Here is a 13,730-nt window from a genome sequence, read left to right as displayed (position 1 = left end):
ACATGCTGGCAGAAGCTCATGGTAATTGTAGTCCATGGGCATCTGGGAAGCCACAGTTGGGTCACCCCTGCTGTAGAGGGATATATGGGTTCATTCTGGCTCTGGAACTCATTGAAGGATGTTGTCTGCAGAGAGGGAGCTGTCCAAGGTACTGACGATTTAGTCTCTGAACTTGTCTCTGTTTTCTTGCCATACTTCGATGCCTGGCTTCTGGTAAGATATCTTCAAGCTTAGTAACTGGCCTTCCCTTGGCTGATGTCTCTTGAGACCCAACCTTGAAAATCCCAACCAGCTATGAGTGGATATTGTTTCAACCAAAAAAAAAAAAACCCCAATTCATATATAAAATTTGGCACAATAAACAAAATGTAGCTTACTAACTTGAATAGCCAATTCAAATACTGAGCTGAGCATATGATGCAATCTTTAGAGGCACGTAACACCTCTGACGCATACACTTCTTGCCTGTCTTTATTTATTTATTTATCAGTTATATTTATATGCTGCCAAGAGCCTCTTGTGGCGCAGAGTGGTAAGGCAGCAGACATGCAGTCTGAAAGCTGGGAGTGAGGCTGGGAGTTCAATCCCAGCAGCTGGCTCAAGGTTGACTCAGCCTTCCATCATTCCGAGGTCGGTAAAATGAGCACCCAGCTTGCTGGGGGGTAAACGGTAATGACTGGGGAAGGCACTGACAAACCACCCCGTATTGAGACACCATGAAAACGCTAGAGGGCATCACCCCAAGGGTCAGACATGACTTGGTGCTTGCACAGGGGATACCTTTACCTTTACCTTTACCTTTATATGCTGCCAATTCCAGCACAGCTGGCTCAAGGCGACTCACAGCAAATAAAATTTATAAAATAAAACAATAAAATCCCCATAACACCCTTCCAACCCCCATCAGTCCCAACAACCCCCCAGCCTCCTGAATGTTTTTCTGACTCCAGGGAGATGGTCAGTGGCACACCAGAGGAGGGGGTGATCTCCCGAATCCACCTGGCCTCAACCAAAGGGCCCTCAGCTCATCCGGGAACTCATTCCACTGGTCGAGGACAGGCGTACGTCACACAACCCAGGGATCTCCAGCCTGTTTGCCATCAGCGAACACAAGGCCCTGCGTGGGGCATAGGGAGTTCTCCCTGTGCTTGTCACAGGGGTCCTTTCAAACAAGTACAAGCCATGCACATGCCTGATGTGGTGTTCTCAAATGTCTTGGCCGAATTTTACACGGAGTTCTCTGCTGCTATAGTGAACAAATACCTCTTGGACTTTCCACATATCAAGTTCTGAGATCTTGTTAAAACTGATGGATTGCGGAGCAGAACTGTATAACTCCTAGGCAAACCTATCTGACTAATTCCTAGCTGAGTTAAATCAACCATTTCCCAAAAAAATAAATCAATAGATTGATATGAGTTTTTATTTTCTGAAAGAAAGGTTTCGGACAAAAGTTATCGAGTTACAGCTGGTTGGAATCTCCATGGAACGGGGACCTGGCTGATCATATCCAAGATGTTAAATACTTAAATTCTCTTCACATCTAAGATGTTTTCAGAAGACACAAGTCAAGGGCCATCTACCCAATAAGAAACATGAAATAGGAAATGAGGGAAAGAAATGAATGAATTTGGTGTAGAATTCATGAGGTGCAGTGGCTAGAACATTGGACCAGGATCCGGAAGAATCAAATTCAAATAATTCCTCCCCAAAGCTCTTTAGGTAGCTTTGGGCCAGCCCTTCTCTCTCAATCTAACCTACCTCATGAGGATAAAATGGGGGAGAAGAGAATGAGATATGCTGCCCTAAACTCCATGCCCTAAATGCAAAAAGATGATCAATCGGTTACATTATGGCATCTTATTTTATTCCTATGAACTGAGCCAATTTTACAATAATCATTCCTCAAAAGAGCCCTGGATGTTATCACCTTTATTAAATAGAAAAGCGATCTACGAACAAAGTTTTAGTCATCTTCTTTTCCTCGCTGTCTACAGAGATGGATTTCTGGCAGAAGTGGGCGTCTGAACCAATATAATTTGACTACTTACCCAAAATATCTTCTTAAGGGATTTGCCAATTCCAGAAGCGTTCTCTGTTACGGCAGATCATATCTTCAGGCTCATTTGTAATGGATACAGATTGGAATTGAAATGGCATCTCTGCACATAGCAGCTTCCAGAATTATTCACGTTCAGCAAAATGACAGGGTACCTGTAGGCCAAAATAATGGCTTTTATTAGCTGCGCATCTTTTAAGGAATGTTGAAGAAAACAGAGACATTTAGACATGGAACATTTTAGAAGCGTCCCTAATATACACGGCTTGGAATTCCTTGCTGAACACAGCTAAACCTGTGGCCGTGTCACGGCTCATACAGGGCTTGGACAAGAGAATCAAGCTGTTTCCTTTTTGATTTGATCAAGACAAGACTTTAAACGGTAATCTTGGGCGAGGAAGACCATCAATACGACAGCAAGGAAATCTACGCATACAAACCTGTTAAAGTCAATGTTCCTACAGGAAGAATCCGGTGCTCAGCAATTCTCCAGAATTCGTGGCGATATAACTCAGTGTCGAGAATGCACTGCTAATGCTGCCATAATTGATTGTGAAACTCTGGCTCACCTACAGTGATGCATCCACCCAATTAGTTAATGGACGCAAGTTTAGAAAACGTAGCAAGCCCATACTAAAAGGGCTGGAAGTCAATAGAAGTCCCTCGTCAATAGAAGTCCCTACAAAAGGCAAATTTTGTTCACCTGCCGACTACGTTATTCTCCCACCCTTCCATCAAGATCAGGTCAGGGTACTTACGTTCTCACTTGCCCATCTGACTCTCACAACAACCCTGGGAGATAGATAAGGCAGAGAGCGTGTGACTGGCTCAAGAGCACCCAGTAAGGTTCCATGGGAGGGGATTCAAACTTGGGTCTCCCCAGTCCTAGCATGATGCTCAAAGCACACCACACTAGAACCAACATCCAGCCGCTCTCCAATAATGCTCTTCTCATGAGAGTCACAGCAAAGGAAGCAGATGCCCAATTCCTTGTGTGTTGCGCAAGCAGAAGTCAGCTTTGTTCCAGACATGCCTAGCTACAATTATACCATGAATTGTAGTTTTCCAATCGCAAGTTATTTGTAATGTCCTGACTATTCAAGATTCTCCCTGAGCATCTCAGCATCCAATGAATATGATTCTGTTGGGGGGGGGGGGTCTAGATAAATTACTTAGTAATTCCCAGCAGTGCTGCATGTGTTGCTCTACTTTTCCTCATTTGCTCAAAGGATAGGAAAGAATATTATGCATGTTCTCTTGCTGTTTTTTTTTTAATGGACCGCAAATACTTAATTTTTCCATTTAGTTAATTAGGTATTTATAGACCATTTTCTACTGGAGACCCAAAGACACTTCCAGCAGCAAACGTCTTGTGAGGTAGAAGAAGAAGAAAGAAGAAAGAAGAAGGAAGAAGAAGAAGAAGAAGAAGAAGAAGAGTTGGTTCTTATATGCCACTTTTCTCTACCCAATGGAGTCTCAAAGCGGCTTACAGTCACCTTCCCTTTCCTCTCCCCACAACAGACATCTTGTGAGGTAGGTGAGGCTGAGAGAGCCCTGATATCACTGCTCGGTCAGAACAGCTTTATCAGTGCTGTGGTGAGCCCGAAGTCACCCAGCTGGCTACACGTGGGGGAGTGCAGAATTGAACCCAGCTCGCCAGATTAAAGGTCCACACTCCTAACCACTACACCAACCAGGGTGTTGGACTAGATGGCCTGCATGGCCCCTTCGAACTCCATGATTCTGTAATCCAATAGAAATATTTACTTGTCATAAATGTTATCACCTGAAAGAACAAAATAATCCTCGAAAACTGTCAGGATTTAACTCCCTAGATATCCAGAAGTCTTACTGTCACAAAGAAAGCGCATGCTGATCTGGTTCTAAGGAGACTTGTGCTTAAAACTGATGATCTACTCATCATTTGTATTAGCTACTGATGAAACATAGAGCAAGCACAAGCCATTCTGTCTTAAACTTACTGAGTTCCATGGTTTTAGGCTGGCGAAATTCTGCATAGAATTGTGCGTTCAGTAGCTCAGCTCACAAGGAAAACTGAGAGGTCTAGCTCTACCCATCCTAAGAAAAAGGGACGAACAAACAGCATTGGGCTTAAAGTTCACCAGTAAGCCCAGCACCCGAAAGCGATTTCTACCCTTGTGACCAAAAACAAAACAAAACAAAAACCACCCATCTATCAAGACTTTCTTTGAGTTATTGTGCTTCAAGTACAGGACTCTGCAAAGTGATTTAGGAAAGCAAGAGAGGCCAGAGAGCCTCATTATGTTCAATCAATGCCAGGGCATTCTGACAGCCAAAGAAAATATCTCTCTTCAAACCAGACCTGGGACCATAGCATTATTTCTCCATTACAATACTCTGCGTCTAAAAGGACTCTGAAAATGTTGTCTGGCAGGAACAATGGGATGAAGCCAGCCAGCCTTTCTGCTTTCGACAAGGAAGGAGGGTGTCCCCTTGCTCAGCAAAAAAGCTGGGCTGAAGAGGGCGTGGCTGCCATGAGGAGAGCAGTGAGGGGAAACGGAGCAAAAAAAGACGCCAGATCCAACCCAGTGTAAATGGATCAAATATGCAGATCAAATATCCAGATCAAATATGCAGACATGTTAAAACAGACAGGATGCACTCTACCTCATGTAGGCCCCCAATGCCTCATCCCATCCCAGCTTTCTCAAGCAATGCAATTAAGCATGAAAAACTTTAACTATTGGGTCACACACCAAATCCCCCAGTGATGTGGCAAGGATCTTGAGCCAATGCCTGACTGCTGTGGTTAAAGGGTTGGAAGTGCACAAACTGACACTAAACCCAGGCAAAATGGAAATGATGCTGGTTGAAAATATGGAGATCGTGAAGGACACTTTTGACGAGGTTCAGCTGACCTTTTCTGATTCAGTCAACAGCCTAAGGATTATGCTGGGTCCATCACTGCTATTGGAAAATCACCTCAATGCATCTGCTGATTTCTTCCAACTCTGTCGAATCCTATGTGGATTATTGGATCCAAGGTAGCATCTTGACAAAGGTCTCCCCTTAAACTCAACTCAGGGACTCCAGGTGCAGTTGCAGAATGCTGTATCTTGGTTACTACCAGGCACTGGATGGAGCAGACACATTGCCAAAATATATTATATATATGTTGCTACCTGCCCTGAACCTTTAGGGAAGGGCAGGTTATAAATAAATAATTAATAACAATATTAAATATTTATTGTTATTGTTATTATTACTATTATTAAATAATGACATTAAAGGGAGGTCTGGTCCTTCCAGTGCATCAGCCCCCCGGACAAAAATCACCTCTGTCTGGGTTCTGCTTTACTTAGCCACAGGATCACTGCTTTAAAGAACCAGTTCACAGCCTCCGGAGGCTTCTTAGATAACGAAACAGGCAGGCCACCGGCAATGACACTCTCCCCATCCAATTTACTGCTCACAAGTCCACTGACCTTCAGCTATTTGACAGTGCATGGGAGGTGCTTTGAGGTGGGATGGCATCAATACACAAACGACACTCATCTCTATTTCAATATCCTGCATTTATGTACGGACCATTAGCTTTGAGGGATCCCCCCCCCCCAACTTCCAGGCTTACAGAGCTGATGACATTAAATCTAAAATGTGTAAATTGGAAAGGTATGTTCACAAATTAAAAGAGCAAGCATAATTTGAGATGTGCTGCAAGTATTAAAAGTTGCAACTCTGCACAAGTAGAAGCTTGCATTTATACAAAACAAATTATTGGGGTTTTTTGTGTGTGTTTTTGGCTTATATCTCATTCAAAACAGCATAACTTTATTCAGGACATGAATAGATTCAAGGGAAATTGAACCAACATCCTCTGCCAAAGGAGAAAATGACTTGAGTCATTGTGATCTAAACGTCAGACGGATCAAACACAGATGTTGGGAGTGGACAATCATGGCTGAGATCCATTGGAAGATTTCCAGAGATGGAAAGAAGAATCCGAAGTGTGATTTCCCTGCCTCCCCTTCTCAGTAGAGTCCCACTTAATAGTCCACTACAGCCCCTTGAAATGCTGCTCCTGGAAGACAGGAGACCCCCACACACACCGACAGCCTGAAGGGAGGTGTTAGAAGCCTGCCATGGGAAGAGGGGGGGTCACTGGTGGAACTTGCTGCCCCTCACATGGATATGCTATGGTGGATCCAAGACAATGAGACTAATTTAATTAGGATTTAAGAAAATGTGGAGCCATATGCCAGTGCTTATTCACAAGCACTTGGCCAGGATGCTCCTTTACAAGGATATTAATGAAAAGGGACATAAAATAGCATTTGATTTTTCATGGGCTTTCACAAATGATGGCAAATACGTCAGCACTTTTTAGGAATCCCCCAAATCCCTAGGCACAGATCACAAGGAAAACACCTGCCACTGATTCTTCTGCACTTGAACTCTTTTCAGACATTATATACAGGTATACTCAGAAGCAGCAACTGAGAGTAGATCCCCTGATATCCACGGCTGCCGTGCAGTCTGAACTGGTGGCAACGCACATATTTTGCATGCATGTGTTGTTTGGGCATGTGTGAACCAATCCCCGGATGCCCCAAGGTGCTGGGCTAATGCAGGTAACGACTGTATTTGTTGTTGTTGTTAGGTGCGAAGTGGTGTCCGACCGACTGCGACCCCATGGACAATGATCCTCCAGGCCTTCCTGTCCTCTACCATTCCCCGGAGTATACAGATGCAAAATACGGTTGATGATCATGGGTATCAGGAGCATTGTGGATAATGCATGTTCCGAATTAGCATGGTTGCTGGCTTCCTACTTCGCATAGATATGAAAAAGGCTTTTGTCTCTTAGCTCCTTAGAGTCCAATACCAAGTCTTTAAAAGATCCTATTCTTAGACACTACTTGCATTTTTATAGCTTTCAGACCAGCATTGGCCCTGTATTAGTTTCCCAACCAGGGTACCGGGATACAGCAGTGCACCTTGAGAGCCCCTGAGATGTACTACAGAATGGGGCAACGCAGGGGACAGGAAGTACTTCACATGACACATAGTTAGTTTAAGGTTGGGCATCGCATGTTATATTAATGCCACCAACACTCTCTTCCAGATCAAGGATATAGTTTGAAGACTGCAAACTTCCTATACTTCCGTAATCAATGCTAATCACCCTATTTGTTGTTGTTATGTGCGAAGTCGTGTCCGACCCATCGCAACCCCATGGACAATGATCCTCCAGGCCTTCCTGTCCTCTACCATTCCCTGGAGTCCATTTAAGTTTGCACCGACTGCTTCAGTGACTCCATCCAGCCACCTCATTCTCTGTCGTCCCCTTCTTCTTTTGCCCTCGATCGCTCCCAGCATTAGGCTCTTCTCCAGGGAGTCCTTCCTTCTCATGAGGTGGCCAAAGTATTTGAGTTTCATCTTCAGGATCTGGCCTTCTAAAGAGCAGTCAGGGCTGATCTCCTCTAGGACTGACCGGTTTGTTCGCCTTGCAGTCCAAGGAACTCGCAAGAGTCTTCTCCAGCACCAGAGTTCAAAAGCCTCAATTCTTTGATGCTCGGCCTTCCTTATGGTCCAACTTTCGCAGCCATACATTGCAACTGGGAAGACCATAGCCTTGACTAAACGCACTTTTGTTGGCAGGGTGATGTCTCTGCTTTTTAGGATGCTGTCTAGATTTGCCATAGCTTTCCTCCCCAGGAGCAAGCGTCTTTTAATTTCTTTGCTGCAGTCCCCATCTGCAGTGATCTTGGAGCCCAGGAAAATAAAATCTGTCACTATCTCCATTTCTTCCCCTTCTATTTGCCAGGAATTGAGAGGGCCAGATGCCATGATCTTTGTTTTCTTGATGTTGAGTTTCAAGCCAACTTTTGCACTCTCCTCCTTCACCCGCATCAACAGGCTCTTTAGTTCCTCTTCACTTTCTGCCATTAGAGTGGTATCATCTGCATATCTGAGGTTGTTGATATTTCTCCCTGCAATCTTGATCCCAATTTGTGACTCCTCTAATCCCGCATTTCTCATGATGTGCTCTGCATACAAGTTAAATAGGCAAGGCGTCAGTATACAGCCTTGCCGAACTCCTTTCTCAATTTTGAACCAGTCAGTGATTCCATGTTCAGTTCTCACTGTTGCTTCTTGACCTGCATATAAATTTCTCAAGAGACAAATAAGATGCTCTGGTATTCCCATCTCTTTAAGAACTTGCCACAATTTGTTGTGTTCCACACAATCAAAGGCTTTAGCATAGTCAATGAAGCAGAAGTAGACGTTCTTCTGGTACTCCCTAGCTTTCTCCATGATCCAGCGTATGTTGGCAATTTGATCTCTAGTTCCTCTGCCTCTTCGAAATCCTGCCTGTACTTCTGGAAGTTCTCGGTCCACATATTGCTGGAGCCTAGCTTGTAGGATTTTGAGCATAACTTTGCTAGCATGAGAAATTAGTGCGATGGTGTGGTAGTTTGAACATTCTTTGGCATTGCCCTTCTTTGGGATTGGAATGTAAACTGACCTTTTCCAATCCTGTGGCCATTGTTGAGTTTTCCAAATTTGCTGGCATATTGAGTGTAGCACTTTTACTGCATCGTCCTTTAAGATTTTGAATAGTTCAACTGGAATGCTGTCACCACCACTAGCTTTATTGTTGCTCAGACTTCCTAAGGCCCATTTGATTTCACATTCCAGGATGTCTGGCTCCAGGTCAGTAACTACCCCATTGTGGTCATCAGGGATGTTAAGCTCGCTCTTGTATAGTTCTTCTGTATAATTTTGCCACCTTTGTTTAATCTCTTCTGCTTCTGTGAGGTCCCTACCATGTTGGTCCCTTATCATACCCATCTTTGCATGAAACGTTCTCTTCATATCTCCAATTTTCTTGAAAAGATCTCTGGTCCTCCCGATTCTATTGTTTTCTTCTATTTGTTTGCACTGTTCATTTAAGAAGGCATTCTTATCTCTTCTAGCTTTTCTCTGGAATTCTGCATTCAGTTGGGTATATCTTTCTCTTTCTCCCTTGCCTTTCACTTCCCTTCTCTCCTTAGCTATTTGTAAAGCTTCCTCAGACAGCCATTTTGATTTCTTGCATTTCTTTTTCTTTGGGGTGGTTTTAGTTGCTACCTCTTGTACAATGTTGCGAACCTCCGTCCATAGTTCTTCAGGCACTCTGTCTATCAGATCTAATTCCTTAAATCTATTTGTCACCTCCACTGTGTATTCGTCGGGAATATGATTTAGTTCATACCTGAGTGGCCTAGTGCTTTTCCCTACTTTCTTCAATTTAAGCCTAAATTTTGCAACAAGAAGCTCATGATCTGAACCACAATCAGCTCCTGGTCTTGTTTTTATTGACTGGATAGAACTTTTCCATCTTTGGCTGCAGAGCACATAGTCAATCTGATTTCTGTGTTGACCGTCTGGTGATGTCCATGTGTAGAGTCGTCTCTTGGGTTGCTGGAAAAGAGTGTTTGCTATGACCATTGTATTCTCTTGACAAAATTCTACCAGCCTGTGCCCTGCTTCATTTTGTACTCCAAGGCCAAACTTGCCTGTTATCCCGGTTATCTTTTGGCTTCCTACTTTAGCATTCCAATCCCCCATGATGATAAGCACATCATTTTTGGGCGTTGCTTCTAGAAGGTGTTGTAGGGCTTCATAGAACTGATCAACTTCATCCTCTTCAGCAGCAGTGGTTGGGGCGTAGACCTGGATCACTGTGATGTTGAATGGTTTGCCTTGGATTCGAACTGAGATCATTCTGTCATTTTGGGGATTGTATCCCAAGACTGCTTTTCCTACTCTCTTATTGATTATGAAGGCTACTCCATTTCTTCTGCGAGATTCTTGTCCACAGTAGTATACCTGATGGTCATCTGAATTAAATTCACCCATTCCTGTCCATTTTAGTTCACTGATTCCTAAAATGTCAATGTTCAGTCTTGTCATTTCTTGTTTAACCACGTCCAGCTTGCCTTGATTCATGGATCTGACGTTCCAGGTTCCTATGGAATAAAAATCTTTACAGCATCGGACTGTCTTTTCGCCACCAGTTACTTCCACAACTGAGCGTCCTTTCGGCTTTGGCCCAGCCGCTTCATTCATTCTGGCGCTACTCGTACTAGCCGTCTGCTCATCCCCAGTAGCATATTGGACACCTTCCGACCTGAGGGGCTCATCTTCCAGCGTCATATCGTTATGCCTATTGGAACTGTCCATAGAGTTTTCATGGCAAAGATACTGGAGTGGTTTGCCATTTCCTTCTCCAGTGGATCACCTTTTGTCAGAGCTCTCAGCTATGACCTGTCCGTCTTGGGTGGCCCTGCACGGTATAGCTCATAGCTTCACTGAACTACGCAAGCCCCCTTGCCACAACAAGGCAGCGATCCTTGAAGGGGGTATCACCCTATACCTATTTCCAAAAGAATCGGTACATCGTGCTCAGTATGTTTGCGCCCACACAAAAACACACAAACAAATCCTACAACCAGAACAGAATCCTGGAGTCATTGCTCGCTATATATTTTACAGTGCTAGAAGAACCCCCTGATCCAAGGTGCCATTTTCAGAGCCCGAATCCAAATTATAATCCTGTTTGATATCACTCAAGATGCAATAAAGCCAACAAAAGCCACCAGCCAGATTAATAGAGTGTGTTTTATGCCAAAGCAGGTCTTGTCACCTTCAGCAATAAGAGTTTGTATACCATGAACACAAACAGGCCACAGCATGGAACTTCTCATCTTTCAAACATCTGTGAGGCTTCTGCTAGTAAGGGGAGAAAAGCTCAGGGATAAGATAATCAGCTTCTAAGGTATAATTTGCTCAAAGCAGTCACGGTCCTAAATTTGCTAGGAAGCCAAACCGGAATGGCCGTGCCGCTGTCCCCTGACATTCCTCCACAGTTCTCCGACAAAGGGGAAGGTGAGCTGTTACTTTTATTTATTGCATTTCTATATTCAGCATATTTATATCCTACCTCATTTCTTTCGACTCAACACTCCAGAGACTCATTAGAGCAAAATGTGTTTGCAAGGATACAAAGGACTACGTGGAGGCCGTGTGGCAAAACTGACTCCAGGCCCTGGTTCAAGGTTTCCACAGCTACTCTGATCTTCCACCAATTCCTCTCCACCTTCTTGCAGACCTCCAATTTGCCTCTCCTGCTGTTCCTGAGGGTGCCCTGTCCCCCTACAGGAGATCAGTGGGTTGAAGAGGAAGTGGAGAACTTCCACTGTTCCAGGCTGCCTTTACTCTTGCCTCAAGGTGACTACTTGCTGGGGATGAGAAGTGGGTGATGCAAACTAGTTTTTGCACCCCTCCCTCCAAAAAACTGAATCAGAAACCAGCAGAAAAGCACAGCTGAATGCTTGCAAGCAGTGGCTACTGGATGCCTATCTAAATGTAGATAAAGAATACTGTGACAAAGTGTATTTTGAAAAACTTAAAGGACTGTGCTGAAGGACTGTGAAGGGTTAATTCTTCACAGAAACAGACAGCCTTGCGTGACAGGCTGCTGTAAGGAAATTGATTGGTTAGCATCAGCTGAGCAGAGAAAGTCTTGAGAGAGCTGCATGCTGAGAAGAATCCAGTCTGATTTCAGCCTTATCTGAGAAGAGTCCAGTACTCACAGTTTTAGAATCCAGCCCTGACTGAAAGTAGTTTAACATAGTCAGGAGAACTGGGGGAAAGTTGGTTAAGGAAGTTTGGGAAGTATGCAAAGACTCCCATTCTGATCAATGAAATGGGATAGATCTTGTAGAGAGAGGGGTATATCCCCAACCAACTCTAAAGTGTGCAGAAATCCCTGGACTGGTGTGGTTAGAAATTGCCTTTAGAGACATTAAGATTCACTTAAAAACTCAAGGTGAGTACTTGTTTTTCAAGAGAGGGGGGTTGAGTACTGGAAAACGTATACCGGCCTTTTGGACACCAAAGGAGTCAGAGAAAACTCAAAGAATGTGTACTGAAATGTTTGGGGAAAACACTGGAACAAAAAAGTCTCAACATAAAGATTTTAAGTAATTGTGAATAGCTTAAGAAAGCCTGGTTCATAAGAACTAAAATGTGTCCAGGTACTGATTTTACCTCAGAAGTTCCAACCCCTGATTTCACCTGACTTTCCCCCACTATGCTAAATAAAATATTGTATTATTTCATTTCAAAATGCCTTGAATGCCATTTAGGTTGCTGAAGTTAAAGCAGGATCCTGATCCTTCCCTCAGGTTCCTGGACTGAACCAACAGCCAAAACATCATACTGTGACAGAGTAGAACAACCAGAGTTCTTCAGCAGAGAATAAAACACATTACCAGGGCAGCTCAGTCAGTAAAGGGGAAGAAAAAGAGAGGGAAGATCTGGCCTATGAGGGAGGGAAATGAACAAGGCCTTCATAATTACCAAGAAGAAGAGTTGGTTCTTATATGCTGCTTTTCTCTACCAGGAGTTTCAAAGTGGCTTACAGTCACCTTCCCTTTCCTCTCCCCACAACAGACACCCTGTGAGGTGGGTGAGGCTGAGAGAGCCCTGATATTACTGCTCAGTCAGAACAGTTTTATCAGTGCCCAAGGTCACCCAGCTGGCTACATGAGAAGGAGTGGGGAATCAAACCCGGCTCACCAGATGGCGCTCCTAACCACTACACCAAGCTGGACAGCTGCAAAATTACAAACACATTTAAAATGCTTTTTGTCCGAGAACAGAATAGCAGTCTGAGAATAAAATGCAGCTTGACTCACAAGAAAGCAAGTAATTGAAGAAGGGCAAGTTCAATTCTCAAACAAATTTAGTTATAAGGATCACAGAATTGTTAGTTTAGAGGTGGCTTAGGAGAGGCCAGGATACGCTGAGTCATACAACTCAACTTGCCACTGTTCTTTTGTGAGCAAAAAACCAATATGATCATTTTTATCTTCCCAAGTGCCTGGTTCTCATATATGGCATATATGACCAGGAGCCAGTTTCACATAGTCTATGACATTATTTGTGTGCTTATCGGATAAAAGTCTGCTTAAAACCTGGCTGTCCAGCTCACATCATTTACTCTTCTCTACTCCATTCCTAGCACTAGGATGTCACAACCACAGAACAAAGGTGCATGATACAAAACCCTCCCCTCCCAATCATGGACTGCAACAGGAATTAACACAGAACCATAGGACCAAACTCTGTGATAACCAGCAGCAAGGACCTAGCTTTTAAGGCCATCCGCAGCTTGAGGCTCACGTATTTGTGGGACCGCCAATCTCCTTATGCCCCTGCAGGTAATTGCACTCTGCGGGTGCGAATCTGTTGGAGGTCCATGGCCCTTGGGAAGTTCACCTGGCCTCGACCAGGGCTAGGGCCTTTTCAGTCCTGGCCCCAGCCTGGTGGAATAAGCTCCCAAGAGAGCTGATGAATGAATGAATGAATGAATGAATGAATGAATGAATGAATGAATGAATGAATGAGGGAGGGAGGGAGGGAAGGAAGGAAGGAAGGAAGGAAGGAAGGAAGGAAGGAAGGAAGGAAGGAAGGAAGGAAGGAAGGAAGGAAGGAAGGAAGGAAGGAAGGAAGGAAGGAAGAGAAGGTAGGTAGGTAGGTTCAGGCTAATGCCTCATCATGAGTAATTAAATTACGGAGTTTACTAGAGGACTTTGCGACGGCCACAATATAGCTTTAAAAGAGGGTTTCCAAATAT

General features: G+C 44.0%; 1 protein-coding gene across 1 annotated transcript in view; it reads right to left on the bottom strand.

Moving 5' to 3' along the window:
* KCNS3 (potassium voltage-gated channel modifier subfamily S member 3) overlaps positions 1-13,730 on the bottom strand; it is a 50,755-nt gene that overhangs the window by 26,878 nt on the left and 10,147 nt on the right. The window contains exon 2 of the mRNA XM_077311241.1: positions 2,052-2,214. The gene's annotated coding sequence lies outside the window, so the exon portion shown is untranslated. The remainder of the gene's footprint in view (positions 1-2,051; positions 2,215-13,730) is intronic.

Source organism: Paroedura picta, chromosome 1 (genome assembly GCF_049243985.1).
Source record: "Paroedura picta isolate Pp20150507F chromosome 1, Ppicta_v3.0, whole genome shotgun sequence".
Lineage (NCBI taxonomy): Eukaryota > Metazoa > Chordata > Lepidosauria > Squamata > Gekkonidae > Paroedura > Paroedura picta.
Note: the sequence above shows the minus strand (reverse complement) of the source record. Positions and strands in the feature narration are given on the sequence as shown.